Source organism: Coregonus lavaretus (genome assembly GCF_964263955.1).
Source record: "Coregonus lavaretus genome assembly, chromosome: 16".
NCBI classification, from domain to species: Eukaryota; Metazoa; Chordata; class Actinopteri; order Salmoniformes; family Salmonidae; genus Coregonus; species Coregonus lavaretus.
In genome coordinates this window covers 20,011,222-20,028,367 of record NC_140003.1, presented here as the reverse complement: position 1 = coordinate 20,028,367, position 17,146 = coordinate 20,011,222, and the positions used below count along the sequence as shown (strand labels likewise).

General features: G+C 41.8%; 1 protein-coding gene across 1 annotated transcript in view; it reads right to left on the bottom strand.

The window, feature by feature from the left end:
- Window positions 1–17,146, bottom strand: part of LOC311143619 (ly6/PLAUR domain-containing protein 6B-like) — a 41,829-nt gene extending 24,683 nt beyond the window's left edge. Inside the window, exon 1 of the mRNA XM_084179474.1 lies at window positions 17,028–17,146. The gene's annotated coding sequence lies outside the window, so the exon portion shown is untranslated. The remainder of the gene's footprint in view (window positions 1–17,027) is intronic.

Here is a 17,146-nt window from a genome sequence, read left to right as displayed (position 1 = left end):
TGGGGAGTGTATTGTGTGTAAAGCAGGGTGTTCTATGAGCTATTCCCACAATCTCAGCCACACAGAAACAGCTGGCCATGCTGACCTCACTGTGGGCAGGTGAGCAAACAGCCCTGAGTGGTTCAGCGGTGCTGGCTGCATCAGGCCCGCATGGCAGGCAGAAAGAGAGCATCCCTCATCATCCTCCTGGCACGAGAAGCCATCATGCATAAAGAGAAACCATCGCTAAGAAGTGCTGCCCACAGGAATGTGCTGGCTATTAGAAGCCCCCATTAGGAAGTAGAGAGAGGGGCTCAGGTTACTGTGTGTGTGTGTATGTGTGTGTGTGTGTGTGTGTGTGGATGGAGCGCAGCAGGGCCCATTGAGCCTGTTGCGATGACTCACAGGACTCATCTTCAATAAAACTCCCACTGGAGGTCATACTATACTTCAGAGGGCTCAGGAAAAATGTGCTCTCTCTCAATCTGTCTCTGTGCATGTTTTCTTTTGTTGAAGGCATTCCAATAATGCAATAGCTATAACAGTTAGGATACAATCACAAACAAGTAAAAACATGTTGCAGAATGCACAGGAGGAAAACAGAGATGAGAAGAAGAGTGAGGACAAAAAGAGCATACGAACAGAATTACCTGAGATATCCGAATAAAATCTTCAGAGTGTCTCGGTCTTCAGTCTCCTTTTACATAAAAAGAAAAGGAGAGGTGGTGAGAAAAGTACCCCCACTGTTCTCCAAACAAGCAGGTTCGGTCACTGTCTGCTCTAAACAAAACCAAGTTCCCGCTTCCTTTGGAGTGTGGTTTAAACATCTCCCCGTCCCTGTTCTCGTCCTCTCCCACGCACACGCTTTACTATGTGGACCATCCACCAACACAGGAAGTGACTAAGGGGCTGGTCAGTGCTCTGTCACAAACCCCTCAGGCCTAAGCCTCTATAAAACCCAAGGGGCCTTTTCTTCAGGCTTTACTGCTCTTTTGTGTGCATGGGTCGTTCTCCCTCTTGTTTGACAATACCAGGCATTCAGAGCACAGGCAGACACACCGGTTGTAAACCACTCAGGCTCTGTCGACAACCCTCTGATCAACACCAGAGCTTCGAGATTGCCATTGAGAGCTACAGGGCCAGAGGTGTCTCCTGCTGTGGATGGTCTAGCATGTCTAGACTGGAGGTTGACCTCCCTTTGGTAGGCCTATATATGTAGCCTGGGCAGAACACTTTTGAAAATGACTATGTGTGAGGACCAACTTGCAGAGGGATTGGGTGCCTTTTAAAGCAAGTCACAAAATTGCATTAAGAGCGACCTGATCATGATAGAAATCGTTGTATATATTAGCTATTCTAACAAAAAATCTGTCTTTTCCTAATTTGCCAGTTGCTTGTTCTATAAAGTTCAACAGTCAGATGAGTCTGCAACCAGAAGGTGAAACTATGTTGGTTCACATGACTGGTGCCATTTCAGTAATGACATGAAGACAGGGGATTATAGTAAACAAAGGATTTATCTAGAGAATAGCTGGAAGCAAAACAAACCTCTAGCCTCAAAGGCTTCTCAGCAATCTATGGTATGTCTGTGGTCTGTGGTCGGTCAAAATGCCTTTAGGAAGAACGTTAACTTCATCTCTCCATCTCTCCCTTTTCTCTCTAAATCAGATTATGTTAGACAAGATCTCATCTACGCAGCATTCTCTGAGGGGTTTGAAATGATAATAAACAAACACAGGGCCTAAACCAATCCAGGTGGATGGAGTTTACTATGTTTTTACTGCCTGGTAATGGCCATATAAAAGCTAACCTAAGTGTTCTGCATGGGACTCAGCGTTACACGCAGCGTTACACAACCATACCATTAGAGTCAACCATTAGGTAAGAGACAACGGTATTCATGTATCCATTCTACAGTATGATGTTCATAAATGTTCAGATATAGTTTGACATGCAGAAGACTCCTCAACATTGCCTTTGATTATGTAGGCTGATACAAAAACTATTAGGGTTGTCCCAGAACATTTTTAAACGTGTATTTTTCCATATATAGACACCCTGTGTTTTAATAAAAACCAACTATATGCACTGAGCTTGTCTGATGCTTTAAGCACACAGTTTGATGAAATAATTAAGACACACAAATTACTCAAGAGGGAGCCAGAGATCAAGATAACCAGAAGTAAAGAAACCTGCTCCTGACCCTCCTCCTCCCGCTCCTGCTGGCCTTCACAGATTCTGCCATTAAGCTCCTGAAGTTGCCGGTAATAGGCTACACCAGGGGTCGGCAACCTTTTTCATGTGAAGTGCCAAGTTACAATTTATCTTACCATTTCTACCGATCTGTGTGCCAGTTATGATTTTCATATGCAAATTTCCGTGGAACAGTTTCATTTAAATTATAATAACATATTTTTGTTCTATTACCAACTAGGTAGAAAATAGCCTACATAAAGCCAACAAATAAAAACATTGCAGGTCAAAAATATCCTGATAAAAATAAATATCCTATAAATCAAATTGGGTTTGTTCATGTTCATCAATCACATTTATCTCTCTACTCCGCCTGTCTGCAACGAACTTGACACATTGTATCAACTATCAACTGGGTCAGGCCCACAGCTCATGCTTGAAAACTTGCAACATTGTATCAACTATTCTGGGCCCTCAGAATGCCAGTGAGCTCCGGACAGACACAGCTGTATTTGCACAAGGGATAAGAAGTAAATCAGGTATTTTATGATGTTTCCACTGGATCAGAGCATTACATTTTTCCAGAGTCTCTGTGGTTATTGAAAGGGAGATAGCTGGAACGATTTTTCAAATACATAGAGGAACTATTTATTGTCATTCTCAATGGAGGTCAAAACAGAGTTTGTTTACTTACTGTTTGCAGTGAAGAAGAAAATACTTTGAGAAGCTCCACAGCGCATTAGTGGTGGTGAGTTAAGACAATCAGAAATACTATCAGACATCCCAAAATGGGCACATTTATACATTTGTGCGCAGGCCAGGTAGCCTAGGCCTACTTCTATGCGTAATCAGGTGCGCATCCTTACTCAACATTGCAGGAGCACTCCAAACAAAATACAATTAATAAATTGACAAAACTCCTAAATGGAATGAAATAAACCAACACTTGCTTCTCACAAGTGTACCATAGGATGTGAGCTCTGCAAACAAGTGTCCACTCCAACAATGAGGATGGTAAATGACTGTACTAATAATATATTGAATGCATTAAAGCTGCAATATGTAACTTTTTGGGTGACCCAACCAAATTCACATAGAAATGTGAGTTATAGATCTGTCATTTTCATTAAGACCAAGTCTAAGAAGCGGCGCTATTTCTATGCTTCTTAAGTTTAGTTTTTGCGTCTTTTACTTTCGTTTTTCTACACCAGCTTCAAACAACTGAAAGTACAATATTTTTGGTTATAGAAAATATATTTCACAATGGTTTAGAAGGTACAGTGATTCTCTACTATATACTTGCTTGTTTTGTCACAAACTGAAATTAGGCGAACTATTAGAATCTTTTGCAACAAGTAAATGGCAGAGCGAGTTCTGCATAGTGCACCTTTAACAGAAATTACCGAAACCAAACAAACATTATTGATTATAAATGATGGGAATTAACGGTAGATGTACTACTTGTGATACACTACCGGTCAAAAATTTTAGAGCACCTACTCATTCAAGGGTTTTTCTTTATTTTTACTATTTTCTACATTGTAGAATAATAGTGAAGACATCAAAACTATGAAATAACACATATGGAATCATGTTGTAAACAAAAAAGTGTTAAACAAATCAAAATACAGTATATGTAATAGTGAATTGATAGACATTAACAATCAAATGGCAAACAATTCACACAATGAAGTAAAAAAAAACTACATTGCTAAAAAATATAAAGGGAACACTAAAATAACACATCCTAGATCTGAATGAATGAAATAATCTTATTAAATACTTTTTTCTTTACATAGTTGAATGTGCTGACAACAAAATCACACAAAAATTATCAATGGAAATCAAATGTATCAACCCATGGAGGTCTGGATTTGGAGTCACCCTCAAAATTGAAGTGGAAAACCACACTACAGGCTGATCCAACTTTGATGTAATGTCCTTAAAACAAGTCAAAATGAGGCTCAGTAGTGTGTGTGGCCTCCACGTGCCTGTATGACCTCCCTACAACGCCTGGGCATGCTCCTGATGAGGTGGCGGATGGTCTCCTGAGGGATCTCCTCCCAGACCTGGACTAAAGCATCCGCCAACTCCTGGACAGTCTGTGGTGCAACGTGGCGTTGGTGGATGGAGCGAGACATGATGTCCCAGATGTGCTCAATTGGATTCAGGTCTGGGGAACGGGTGGGCCAGTCCATAGCATCAATGCCTTCCTCTTGCAGGAACTGCTGACACACTCCAGCCACATGAGGTCTAGCATTGTCTTGCATTAGGAGGAACCCAGGGCCAACCGCACCAGCATATGGTCTCACAAGGGGTCTGAGGATCTCATCTCGGTACCTAATGGCAGTCAGGCTACCTCTGGCGAGCACATGGAGGGCTGTGCGGCCCCCCAAAGAAATGCCACCCCACACCATGACTGAACCACCGCCAAACCGGTCATGCTGGAGGATGTTGCAGGCAGCAGAACGTTCTCCACGGCGTCTCCAGACTCTGTCACGTCTGTCACGTGCTCAGTGTGAACCTGCTTTCATCTGTGAAGAGCACAGGGCGCCATTGGCGAATTTGCCAATCTTGGTGTTCTCTGGCAAATGCCAAACGTCCTGCACGGTGTTGGGCTGTAAGCACAACCCCCACCTGTGGACGTCGGGCCCTCATACCACCCTCATGGAGTCTGTTTCTGACCATTTGAGCAGACACATGCACATTTGTGGCCTGCTGGAGGACATTTGCAGGGCTCTGGCAGTGCTCCTCCTGCTCCTCCTTGCACAAAGGCATCAGTCCTGCTGCTGGGTTGTTGCCCTCCATGTCTCCTGATGTACTGGCCTGTCTCCTGGTAGCGCCTCTATGCTCTGGACACTACGCTGACAGACACAGCAAACCTTCTTACCACAGCTCGCATTGATGTGCCATCCTGGATGAGCTGCACTACCTGAGCCACTTGTGTGGGTTGTAGACTCCGTCTCATGCTACCACTAGAGTGAAAGCACCGCCAGCATTCAAAAGTGACCAAAACATCATCCAGGAAGCATAGGAACTGAGAAGTGGTCTGTGGTCACCAACTGCAAAACCAGTCCTTTATTGGGGGTGTCTTGCTTATTGCCTATAATTTCCACCTGTTGTCTATTCCATTTGCACAACAGCATGTGAAATGTATTGTCAATCAGTGTTGCTTCCTAAGTGGACAGTTTCATTTCACAGAAGTGTGATTAACTTGGAGTTACATTGTGTTGTTTAAGTGTTCCCTTTATTTTTTTGAGCAGTGTGTGAATGCGCACAAATTGGCAGGAGAGAGCGCATTCTAGAGAGAGACGTGCTTTGTGCATCTAATTCACACTCCCCTTCTTAACTCAACATATATATATATATATTTTTTGTTTTTTGTTTTGTTTGTTTGTCATTTAGCAGACGCTCTTATCCAGAGCGACTTACAGGAGCAATTAGGGTTAAGTGCCTTGCTCAAGGGCACATCGACAGATTTTTCACCTAGTCGGCTCGGGGATTAGAACCAGCGACCTTTCGGTTACTGGCACAACGCTCTTAACCACTAAGCTACCTGCCGCCCATTTTACATTATACCTAAGACACATTATCTTCACACATACTGTAGGCCTAAGGAATACTCTTACAAACTTCAGGTCCAAAGCAGTAGCAATTTATGGAAAACCAATGTAATTTCAAAACGAAAGCAATATCACTTATTTAAAAAAACTTATCAAATTGCTTGGCGTGCCAAGTCAAATACCCTCGCAGCACGTGTGCCTTACGTGGCTGATGCCTGTCTTAGAGTGATGGACTGTGCCATCCCGCGGTCTCCGCAATGGAATAGTCCACTGAGACAGGCACGAATCAGACAGGTGTCTCGTGTGCCACAATGTAATTTTTTTTGCGACTGCTTGACTAAACAGTCAACGACCAACAGCCTATTGACCAAACAATCGACTAAATTGGGTCAGCCCTAAATCTATATAGGCTATACAATGTATGCAATGCTATATTTTCTTGTACTGTACAGTTTCCTGTAAAAAAATACTTCTATGTAGGTCTCTTGCCCATGCAAAGCATCCCTGGCCTACATGCACTGCATTGTTTTACAATGACAACAAATAAATGACATCAGTCAAATGAAAAGGCTGGGGGAATCACGGTGCTACTACATTTGTGCGAGTCCATTCATTTAACCTACAAAATGGCTTATTGGCGTGCCAGAGACATCCCTCTCATTGAAAACACAGCCCCAGGGGGGAACAGGTCGGTGGTACAGTATCAAACCAACACTTAAAGTTGCCTTGCCTTCCTCCTGGCCATTTCAGATGGGTATACAGTGATATAGTGGAGGAAGTGAGGTGATGTATTGAGGTAATACATTGGTGAGGGTAATGTGTGGTTGTTATCAGATCTCGTCCTGTCGTGTCTCAGGGAGAGGCGAGGGGTGGAGCAGAGCGGAGGAAAGGAACCTGATTGTTCGACCCTTGGGTAGAGGTTTGTTTTTCTGTGTGAAAAATCTGGGGTCATTTTGATTCTGAATGACGCTCCAGCTAAAGAGAGGGAAAGAATACACTCTGCTACTGTAATTGACTCCTTCCAGTTGCATCATGTCAAGATGATGTCATGTTCTACATATTGGCCACATATTAGTGCTGGGAATTGCCAGTGACCTCACGATATGATATTTAGGTCTCGAAACGATATGTATTGCGATTCTCACAATTGTATATGTATTGCAATCAGGAGTTGGAACCGAAATTATTTTCCAATCGTTTCGTACTGAGAAGAACCATAATTATTTTAGTTCTGTTCCACTGTTCCGACCAGCAAAATAAAGTTCTGAACAGGTTCAACCCCCAAAAAAGTAATGGTTTATATCATTCCCTCTGAAATATATATGTTTCCAATCTGCGAGACATGAAATTACTTCACCAATCACTGCGGATAGAGCAGCTTGCTATGGACGGGCAAAAGCTATAGCTGTTTACATGCACACTGACAAAGATTTTCAGCATTACAGGCAACTGGAATACGTTTCTGAGGGACTGAGTGAGGGCTTTGCATTAGCGCTTTGTAGCATTTTTAGTGGGAATGGGAAAAAAATGCCCAGAACGTAAAATAACGTTATTAACCGGTTCCCATGCTTTTAAAATAATGGTTATGTTCCAGAACAGTATAAATCCCTTTCATTCCCGGCTTTGATGCTGTTCCTCTAAAAATGTCATTATTTTCTGGTTTTCTGTTCTGTTCCCTGAACCGGTTCCAACCCGATTGCAATTCGATACTGTGATTTTATTGCGATTTGATGTTCCAAACATATCGCTCTCTATATGTCTGCTGCAGACAGACAAGAGAGAGCTTGAGAAAATGAGTTTTGATCAGTCATGGCAATAAAAGTGCTGAAAACATTGCTCACTATTGGTGAACAAGTTATAAGATTAAAAATACAGGAGTGTTGGTGCAGGTACAGTCGATTAGCGTTATCTAATGCTACCTAGCAACAACAAAAAATGAATAATAATTACAAATCGATACTTGGAGTCAAAGTATTGATATAATATCGTCCAAAATAATATTGCGATATGTAACTATCGATTTTGTCCCCCATCACTACCAAATATGGCTGCTAGTTTGTGCTGCTATAAGTGCAGAAGATAATAGTGGAATTAAGGTATTTTAATACTGGTGATATGTGTATCTTTCAAATACATTCTAAAAAGGGATATTGAGGACATAAATGCAACATTACTAGTGTCCTTTTCAATAATTTGAATTGCGTTAATGAACATCTACCAGTCTCAATCAGTAGGCAAAGAATAGGACAAGGTTTGAAGGGACATAAAACGCCAATGTTCAGTTCACTGAAATGGTCAGTGAACCTTTCCCTGTTTATTGTTTACATCTTAACTGGAGGAACTTAAAGTAACTGCCACTCCAACATGCTTTAGGATTACTTGAATAATGTGTAGCCTAGCTGATCGTCGAACTGTAGCCTACACGGCTGAGACTTTATCCAAATCCAGGAAACACAACTGTAATCTGCATACTAAGAAAAACAACCCTTTATCCAGTAGCCAAGCCAGTTAAAGCTTGTGAAATCGAGTTTATATTGCTATTTTTTTTAAGGGAAAGTTACTGAAGTGATGTAACACTGTAGACTCTGACCCTAATGTCCTACAGTATGGAAAAGACCAAATGTAATATTGAGCTTTTATGCTGTCTGCCCATGGTACTATTTGACCTAAACACATTTGCCGGCCTTCCTCAAGTCAGTGCTTCGGTCCCCTGGAGACCCATCCCTGCTGGTCATTACATGGGTGTGAGAGAGACTAGACCCAGTCATTACACAGGGGCGAGAGACCAGGGTCAGTTTAATTGACAGTCAGATTACGTTCATCTGCATCACCCTAACCCCCCCCCCCCCCCACCCCCCTGCCACTCCCACCCTGCTCCCCAGGTTCCAGCCCACTAGGCCTAGAAAAAGGAGAGACTCCAAAACAAGGACTGTCTTTGTATCACCCCACTCTGCCATGAAATCGAAAACGCTTTCACCGCAGAGGCCGCAGAGAGGGGCGGACATGGGCCCAGAAAACCACCTGAGCCATCTCAGGTATCGTCTGTAAAGCACTCTGCAGGTGAAGCCAACAGGTACAAATGGGTGAGCGCTACTGAGGTATCAGTGGAGCAGCCATTTGGGGATGTGTTTGATCTGAAAAGACATCAAATCACTTAAACAGAAGGAATTCAGGCTAGGAACTAATACTTCTTCACCATTGGGGTTGGCAACACAAAATGCCAAATGTTTGCTAAATAAAGTAGCCAAATTCTAGCCTGACATCTGTCAAGAAGGCAGTATGCTGTTGACTCTCCAGAAGTGATCCACTAGGGGTAATACACACAACATTACCAAAAGTATGTGGACACCTGCTCGTCAAACATCTCATTCCAAAATCATGGGTATTAATATGGAGTTGGTCCCCCCTTAGCTGCTATAACAGCATCCGCCAACCCCAGATTCTTCCATCGGACTGCCAGATGGTGAAGCGCGATTCATCACTCCAGAGAAAGCGTTTCCACTGCTCCAGAGTCCCTGTTCTGTAAGCTTGTGTGGCCTACCACTTCGCGGCTGAGCCGTTGTTGCTCCTAGACGTTTCCACTTCACAATACCAGCACTTACAGTTGACCAGGGCAGCTCTAGCAGGGCAGACATTTTAAGAACTGTCTTGTTGGAAAGGTGGCATCCTATGACGGTGAGCTCACGGAGTTCTTCAGTAAGACCATTCTACTGCCAATGTTTGTCTATGGAGATTGCACAGCTGTGTGCACAATTTTATACACCTGTCAGCAACGGGTGTGGCTGAAATAGCTGAATGCACTAATTTGAAGGGGTGTCCACATACTTTTGTATATATAGTGTACCTATAGCCCCACAAGTGGTTGGTAATAACACACTATCTTTAACAACTTCAACATCACAAGAACTGGGAGCTATTGTGGAGATGGAGAAAGAATAGTGAGACTAATGCGTATTTGTGCTGTGTCAGACCGTCACTGACAGAGGTATCGCAGAGTGGAGATTTGTCTATTGTGTCTTGACAGTTTGATCTGACTGTGATTTACAGGATAAGGCTTATTCATCTTAGATTTCAATTGGTTTCAAATGGTCTACAACTCCACTCACCTAGTGTGTTACACAGTTTACGTTCAACCAGCTACCTATGAAGCCCTGCAGGAATGTGTGAAACTCAGCACATAGTTATAGCCTGTCTAAGCCAGTTGACCCCATGAACTGTCAACTGGCAAACATAAAAACTGTAAAAATCCTGAGGGTTTAATAGTTCAAAAATATATAAAAAAAAACATGACAAAGCTGAATTATAGTAGGCTTAAGCTTTGCTTATATAGGTAGCATAAAAAAGGTGCTCAGGAGGACAAAGCAGTCTTTCAAAAATCAGATACTGAGTCTCAATGAAAAAGGTGAGCCTGGAATTGCAGGTGTTTTCCAATAGAAGGCACTTTATTCATGGGAAACAAAAGGCTTCTTACAGCTAGGGGAGGACGCAGGTAGAGCTGGGACATGCATTTTGACAGTAAAACAGTTGCTTTTCAATGTGCCACCTCTAACATGCTCTAAACTGGATCACTATGTGCCTACTTCTCATGTCTTCTCTCATCAGTTTTAGGGGCACTGGCGGTAACAGGCCAAAATGTAATTAAAGTGTAGATTAAACATAAGATCCTTTGTCAAACTCGACAGTCACACCAAAATATAAACTTTTCATGTGCATTGACTCACTCAGTACCATGAGGAACTATACAATTGGATGGAGTCACTTTCTCATTTTTTTGTAAAAGAGTACCTGGTTTAATAGGCTGTATAATTGGACCATTCAACTTGCCGATGATCTTCATTAAAGCTTAGAGAGTTTCTCCTTAACGGTCGAGGGTCTTCAATCATTTTAATTAACGAGACACAATTCCTTCTCCAATCCTACAGTGGAATCAATAGACCCAGTGCAGAGCAGGCCATTGGGCGATTGCCCTAGTCAGTCTGCATGGGCCTTTGTCGACCTTGCTCCTTGGAGATCTAATCTGTAGAGATGATGAGAGATTGGGTCCAGAGTACCCTTGTCAGGTTAAGATTAAATTAAACTCCTTTAGCTGTCCCACCTGGGCCTTGGGCCAAGGTAATTGAATAGAGATGCATGGAAGTTTTACCCAGCGAGGTTGAGTATAGTAATCCCTTCTTCTCCCCTGGTTTCGCATATGTCACCTGAGTGCAGAGCCGGTGGTGCAGCCTTCCTGAACATTCTATGGGGCAGTGCCAGTTTCTGTTTATTAAGACATGTCCCATGGCAAAGATGAAATCACACAATGCCCTGCGTAGGGCTCTCCCTTAACTCAGCAGTCCAAAGAGGAACCATTGCTTTAGCCTTTCATCTTTGGCCTGGGAAAATCCCTTTCTGGTCACAGGTGCCAACATTAAGATCAGCATGTTCGTAACTCTTCATTTGGGACAGGATTAGAAATGTTTATGGCAATGAGGTCTTTCCACACCACCTTGGAGACTAACTAGAGAGCGCCTCCCACTTCGAAAGGTAAATCCATGACAGAGTTTAGTAAGTATTCACAAGTCAGTACTGCAAGAACACAGAGATGTGCATTTTTTAAAAAGCTTTTGGCACTTCTACCTTAATGAAATGCTCTTATTTTCAGACAAATCTCTCTAACCTCTCTTTCTGCCTCACCCTATCTAGTTTACAATGTTATTTCAAGATAACCTTATGTTCCAAGTTTTCCTCAGGTAGGACACAATGGCAATCTGCCAATGTTCGTAAGCGACTCTTTTCAGTCATTGTGGCAACCTGTTTGTCTTTGGGTCATACATCACCTCTGTACAGGGACATCAACCCCCATCGTCCATCCTAAAGTCATGAGATAACACAGAGAAAGGGCAGGTGCCTCAGACCAGGACTTATTAGTGCAGTCAACCATCCCTGGTGGTTCTGGATCACATGTTTTCACCTGCCCCTTCAATCAGAAGAATAGCCTCCAAGGAACAACTGACACTCCCCCTTTTCAACAATGGGGCATTCCATGGGCATTATTTATTTTGACACCATGGGTTGGAAAACAACCAGTCAAATGAAAATAATGGGGAAATGTTGTATATTATCTTATATGCATTTAATTCAACTGGGAATTTCTCAAGACAGATTTCCTGAGGTAACTATGTTTAAGTATGGGGGGGAAGCCTGAGTAGGTGAAGTCCATCAATCTCTCTCTACACACAATGACAGCCTGTCCTCATCTTGTCAATGACATAAACTGGTAGGTAGGCTGCATGACATAATGACATGGCGCTCAGATGACACATGATGGAGGTGTACTCTAGCCTGAAGGTTGACTTTTTTTACATGGCTATATTAAGACCCTATACCTCAAAGCCATGTCATTGCATTCACAACATATGGAGTCTTCCTGTATAATAATCATATGACATTCATGTAAAGTTATGTTCTCATTTTGCTCCTGTAGGAGTTGCTTAGATTGTTCACTAAGGTTAAATCCTTGCTGCAGGGGAGTTCATCTAAACACCTTCTGATCAAAACTGTTTCCATCTTGTCATCCAAGTTGATTCAATTTGGCAAGAGTCTTGAAGTGAAGAAAATGCTCACAAACTAGTCTTGAAGTGAAGAAAATGCTCACAAACTACTGTAAGTGAGCAGCTATTTTATATAATATGTAGCTTTTTTATTAATGCTTATAACAGTTGGTTTGTTGCAGGGGTTTATTTGGAGGGCGATATAATGAGGGGTTAAAAACTGAGAAGACGATGAGAAGACTCATTTTTCCCTCTCCACCTTTCTTCTTGCCATCTCTCTGGTCGTCTTACCCCACCACCCTCCATCACTCCGTCTATCCATCTCTCCATCTGCCTCCTTCCCTCTCTCCCCTCCTTCAATGGGGGAAAGTGGCTGCTGAATCAAAGCAGGCCAGTGAACAAGGCCCCCTCTTTTCAGCAGAGTGATAAAAAGTTAATTGGTAGTGTGTGACCACTCTCAGATTCCTGTGTAATTGCCTCGAGTTGGGGTCGGCCTTGATTAAGTCAGTTATACGACACAGAGGGAGAAAAACACCAAAAGCAACTTAAAACCCTGGCCAGTATCCAAATGGTTTAATGAAGAACCTTCTGCAACAAACTGGCAACTAACAAAAGGAACACGTGCTTGGATCCACATTGTAGTTACTGTTGATAACAGGCATATTTAGTTTATTCTGTTGTACATTACATCCAGTCTTTTGCTAAACACAATGCCTTCTCCCAAGAAGACAAAAATATACTTTTTTTTTTAAACATTTTTATATTTCGATATCTTTAGTATCTTTCTTTGAAACCAGGAACTGAACTTATTACTGCTTTGCTGAAAATACAATTTTTTTCTCTCAAAACGTCTACTTTCAAGATTAAGATTAGCCCCACTCAGAATGTGGCAAGAGATGGTGTCATATGGTTTAAAAAAATATCACCAATGCTTAATATCAGATGGGTTCTTTTTTTTTTTTTTTTTTTTTTTTGGGGGGGGGGGGGGGGGGGGGAATGGATCAGCTTAATATTGCAGATAGATTGTATCTTCTATCAATGTAATTGTCTGCATCACTTCCAATCCCCCATGTTTTTTTTAAATTTTTTATATATATACTCCCCTTTATTACTTTTCAACCCCGCCATCCTTTCCCTACTTGGAGTAAATTAGTGAACAACAATGCCCAGGCCTCTACTTCCGGTCTATACTTACTATCTACACCTTATGGACAGAGTTAATTTTACAATAATTCTATTATATATATATTTTTATTTTATTTTTTATTTTATTTATTTTTGCTCCTGAACTTCTTCTACTCTCAACCTCTCCGATCATTTTCATGGTGTCCATCCGGTTTGCTTCTATATGGCATATCTTTCTAACTGTGCTCCTTCCCAAAAGCTCCCAACATACAACCTATATACTTATTATGGACACAGTATGCTTACATTATTAGCTATCTTTGTTATTATTTGTTGTTATTTGTTATTAGTCCCATCCTTCAACTCTATTCAATACCTCCCATCTATCTCTTAACACCATCCATATAGGATTTCTATTTGCCATATATATTTCAACCGTACTGTGATGTTTTACAAAAATTCTGAACCTTTCTATTCTCATTGCTTCTACCGATTGTGAATTAAAAATAAACATTTTTGCTAAAAGTATTATTATATTATTGATTGATTGACTATGACTTTTCAGATCACCCAGTAATGCTATCTGCAAGGTTAGTTCCAGGTAAATATTGCAATCCTTTAGCCATTCCTGGACCTGTGTCCAAAAACAAGCTACAAATGGACAGAACCAAAACAAATGATCTAATGATTCTGTCTCTTCACAGCAAAACCTGCAGAGCTGAGAAGATTGTATACCCCATATAAATAACATTCTATTGGTAGCAAGAATTTTATATAATAATTTAAATTGAAAGATTCTAATTTTTGAATCCGGTGTCGTTTTGTGTGTCAGTTCATAAACACTATGCCATGGGATCGGTACGTCAAAGATCTCTTCCCAACTATTTTGCAATCAGATGGGTTCTTTACAGATATGTTCTGACTGAGTCGTAAACCAATAATAATAACCACAGCTTGTGCTATCTATCCACAGCATTAGCAGTAGTATGTCTTCACATGTGCTTCTCCTTGACTATAAACACACTAACCCATAAATCTGTGAGCTAGATCTTACTGCCAAGGACCGGCACCCAATAAATTAAATTATGGTCAAAAATTAAACCTTGTGCAGCAGTACTGTTTGAGCAATACCAGAGCTCAGGGTTGCAACACTTATCCATGTGTTGCAGCAGCAGACTATAGCTACATGATATCGGCCAAAAAATCTAAATGTAATGTTTTTTTTTAACCTAATATTGTAATTGCGATTTGACTTGCGATATAGATCAAAACACTTGGGTGAACTGTTGGAATCATAGAAATAGAATGATTTATATTAAGAAACAAAGTGGAAAACAGCATCGTTCTTGTTTGGTACAATCTGTAGACTGCATTTGACCTAATAGAACAGCATGCAAACTGACAAACGGAGTTAACTATAAAAACAGACGTAACACGCGGATATCAGAATTGTGCACTGATGGAGTCCTCGGCACTGAAATTACAAAGGTTGCAGCATGGGAAGACCGAGGCGGCGGAAAGTAGGCCTAGGAGCGGGAATAAGAAATGGGAAGCGGCTGAGTCGCATTTCAAAATATTCCATGTGATATGGATCTCTTGCTATATGGATATTGCACAGGTCAATATTGCGATTTTGATGTGAATTCGATTAATTGTGCAGCCCTACTACCCAGGTAACCCAAGTTCATCCTCTCATTCATAAACTCTCTATTCTATCTTACTAGAGAGGGACCTTGATGAAACCAGTCAGACACATATGGATGGATTCATCTCTGCCTTTTCCAGACTCTAAGGCCATCATCAGCCGAGGCCCTCCTTAAGAACAGGGCACAACTTCAAACAGCACATCAACAAATTCCCCTGTGATCTCCCACTGTCCTCTCATTCTGCACCACAGACCCTGACAGCAGACTGACAGACAGACACACAGACAGACATGATAAGAGGGGGGAGGAGGGCTCAGTTTCACTCGACTACCCTGGAAAATGACTGATGGCGGGAGATAGAGGGATAAGACTGATAGAGGGGCTAACAAGTTTCAGATGGGGTGAGAAAGAAAAAAAAAAAAAAACCTGAAGACGGCCACAGTTGACGAAATGGGGCCGCTGGATGCATTGATCGAGGAAGAGAGAAATATAACAGGATGACAAGGACAGAGAGAGAGAGAAGCCTAATACAATCTTGCATAGGTTGCAGTATCAAGTTGGCGCATTGCTAGAATGAGAGATATAGCTGAAATTAGGGCTAGTCTGGAAGAATTGGGATCTAAAGGCCAAAGTGGGACATAATACACCGGGGGGGGGATAATACAAATGCCAGCACCATGCCCCCCTACTTTTCCCACACACCGAGCACCAGACTTGTACAAGTATGGAGGCTTGACTTGAAGAGAGGGGGTAGGTAGTCTGTTTTTAACTTGTTTTGGTTGTGCACTGGTGGACTAGTGGCAGCAGTTGGTGTGTATGGGACCATGCTGAGAACCACCTGTCTGGACAAAGTGAACCAAAAGTAAGTACCCTCTGGTGAGTGATGCTTTATGGGTAGCTTAGATTTCATTCAAAATTATATCCTTGTTTTTAATATCAAATATTTGTTGTGTTTAATGATAATAACAAAATAAATATATGTACTACTGTAAGATTTCAGAGCTATATGTCAGCTATATGTTTACATGATGAGTGAGAGCTATAGGCCTATGTTGAATGAGAGCAATATGCATAATATGCATAAATAGAAACTGGGAACTGGGAAACTGCCAATGGCAATATATTTCTGTTGGTTGTGCATTTCTGTTTCCTGGAAGCTGTGTGGCCCTGGTTAGGCCCTGAGTGACAGATTGAGACAGGGGTCAGCAGTGGATCCCCGGGCCAGCAGGACACACACAAACAGGCTAGCCTTATGTGCCACTGCAACTGGCATAGCTGAACATTAATGGAGAGAGAGGGAGGGGTATAGATGGCTGGGTGGGTGGTTTACAGACCACTACAAAAAACAAAACTGATTAAATTGTAGGCTAGGCTACTGTACTCAAAACATTATGGAGCTAAATGCATATCGTTTTACAGAATTCTGGCTCATACTTAATGATGACATCTCAAAGTTGAATGATCAAATGATCTATGTGTTGTGGTTTGGACCACAGTTATGGACAGTGAGTGACACAAAATAAACATTTCTGTTCCTCAGTTGCCAGTAGCCCATAGCTGAGAGTACACAGTACAGAAACTTAGATGTCCATTGTTTCTCCTATGGCTCAACCATTAGAAACTATTGGGCATGAATGTTCCGCACAAATGTTCAATGGACCAATACAATGGCCTTTGTTCGATGGTTAAACATGTCACCAACAGCTGTCTGCTGGATGGACAACAGTTCACGACAATGGACTACAATGTTGCCATCGATAACAAGATTTACGCCCCTTAGAAGCAGAAAAAAAGAAACCCCACAATTGACCACTCCTCTAAACATTTCCATATTCGATGATTGATTATTATTACGTTTTCTGTAATACTTACAATAATGGCTCGATGTAACCTATGAATGACGCTATGCAAAAATCTGTAGCATGCACTCTATCAATCACTTAGTGCGCCCTCCTCCACTGCAAATCCGTGTAACCGTGCAATTTACTTACCTTTGACAATGTTTGTTCAGCGGGAGTTTGTTTCTGGATTTAGTTGAAAACGGAGAGGTAGGTATCTTTTTCGTCGCCTACAGCTTCGGTCTATGACCCATGTTGCCTCTTCTCGGTGT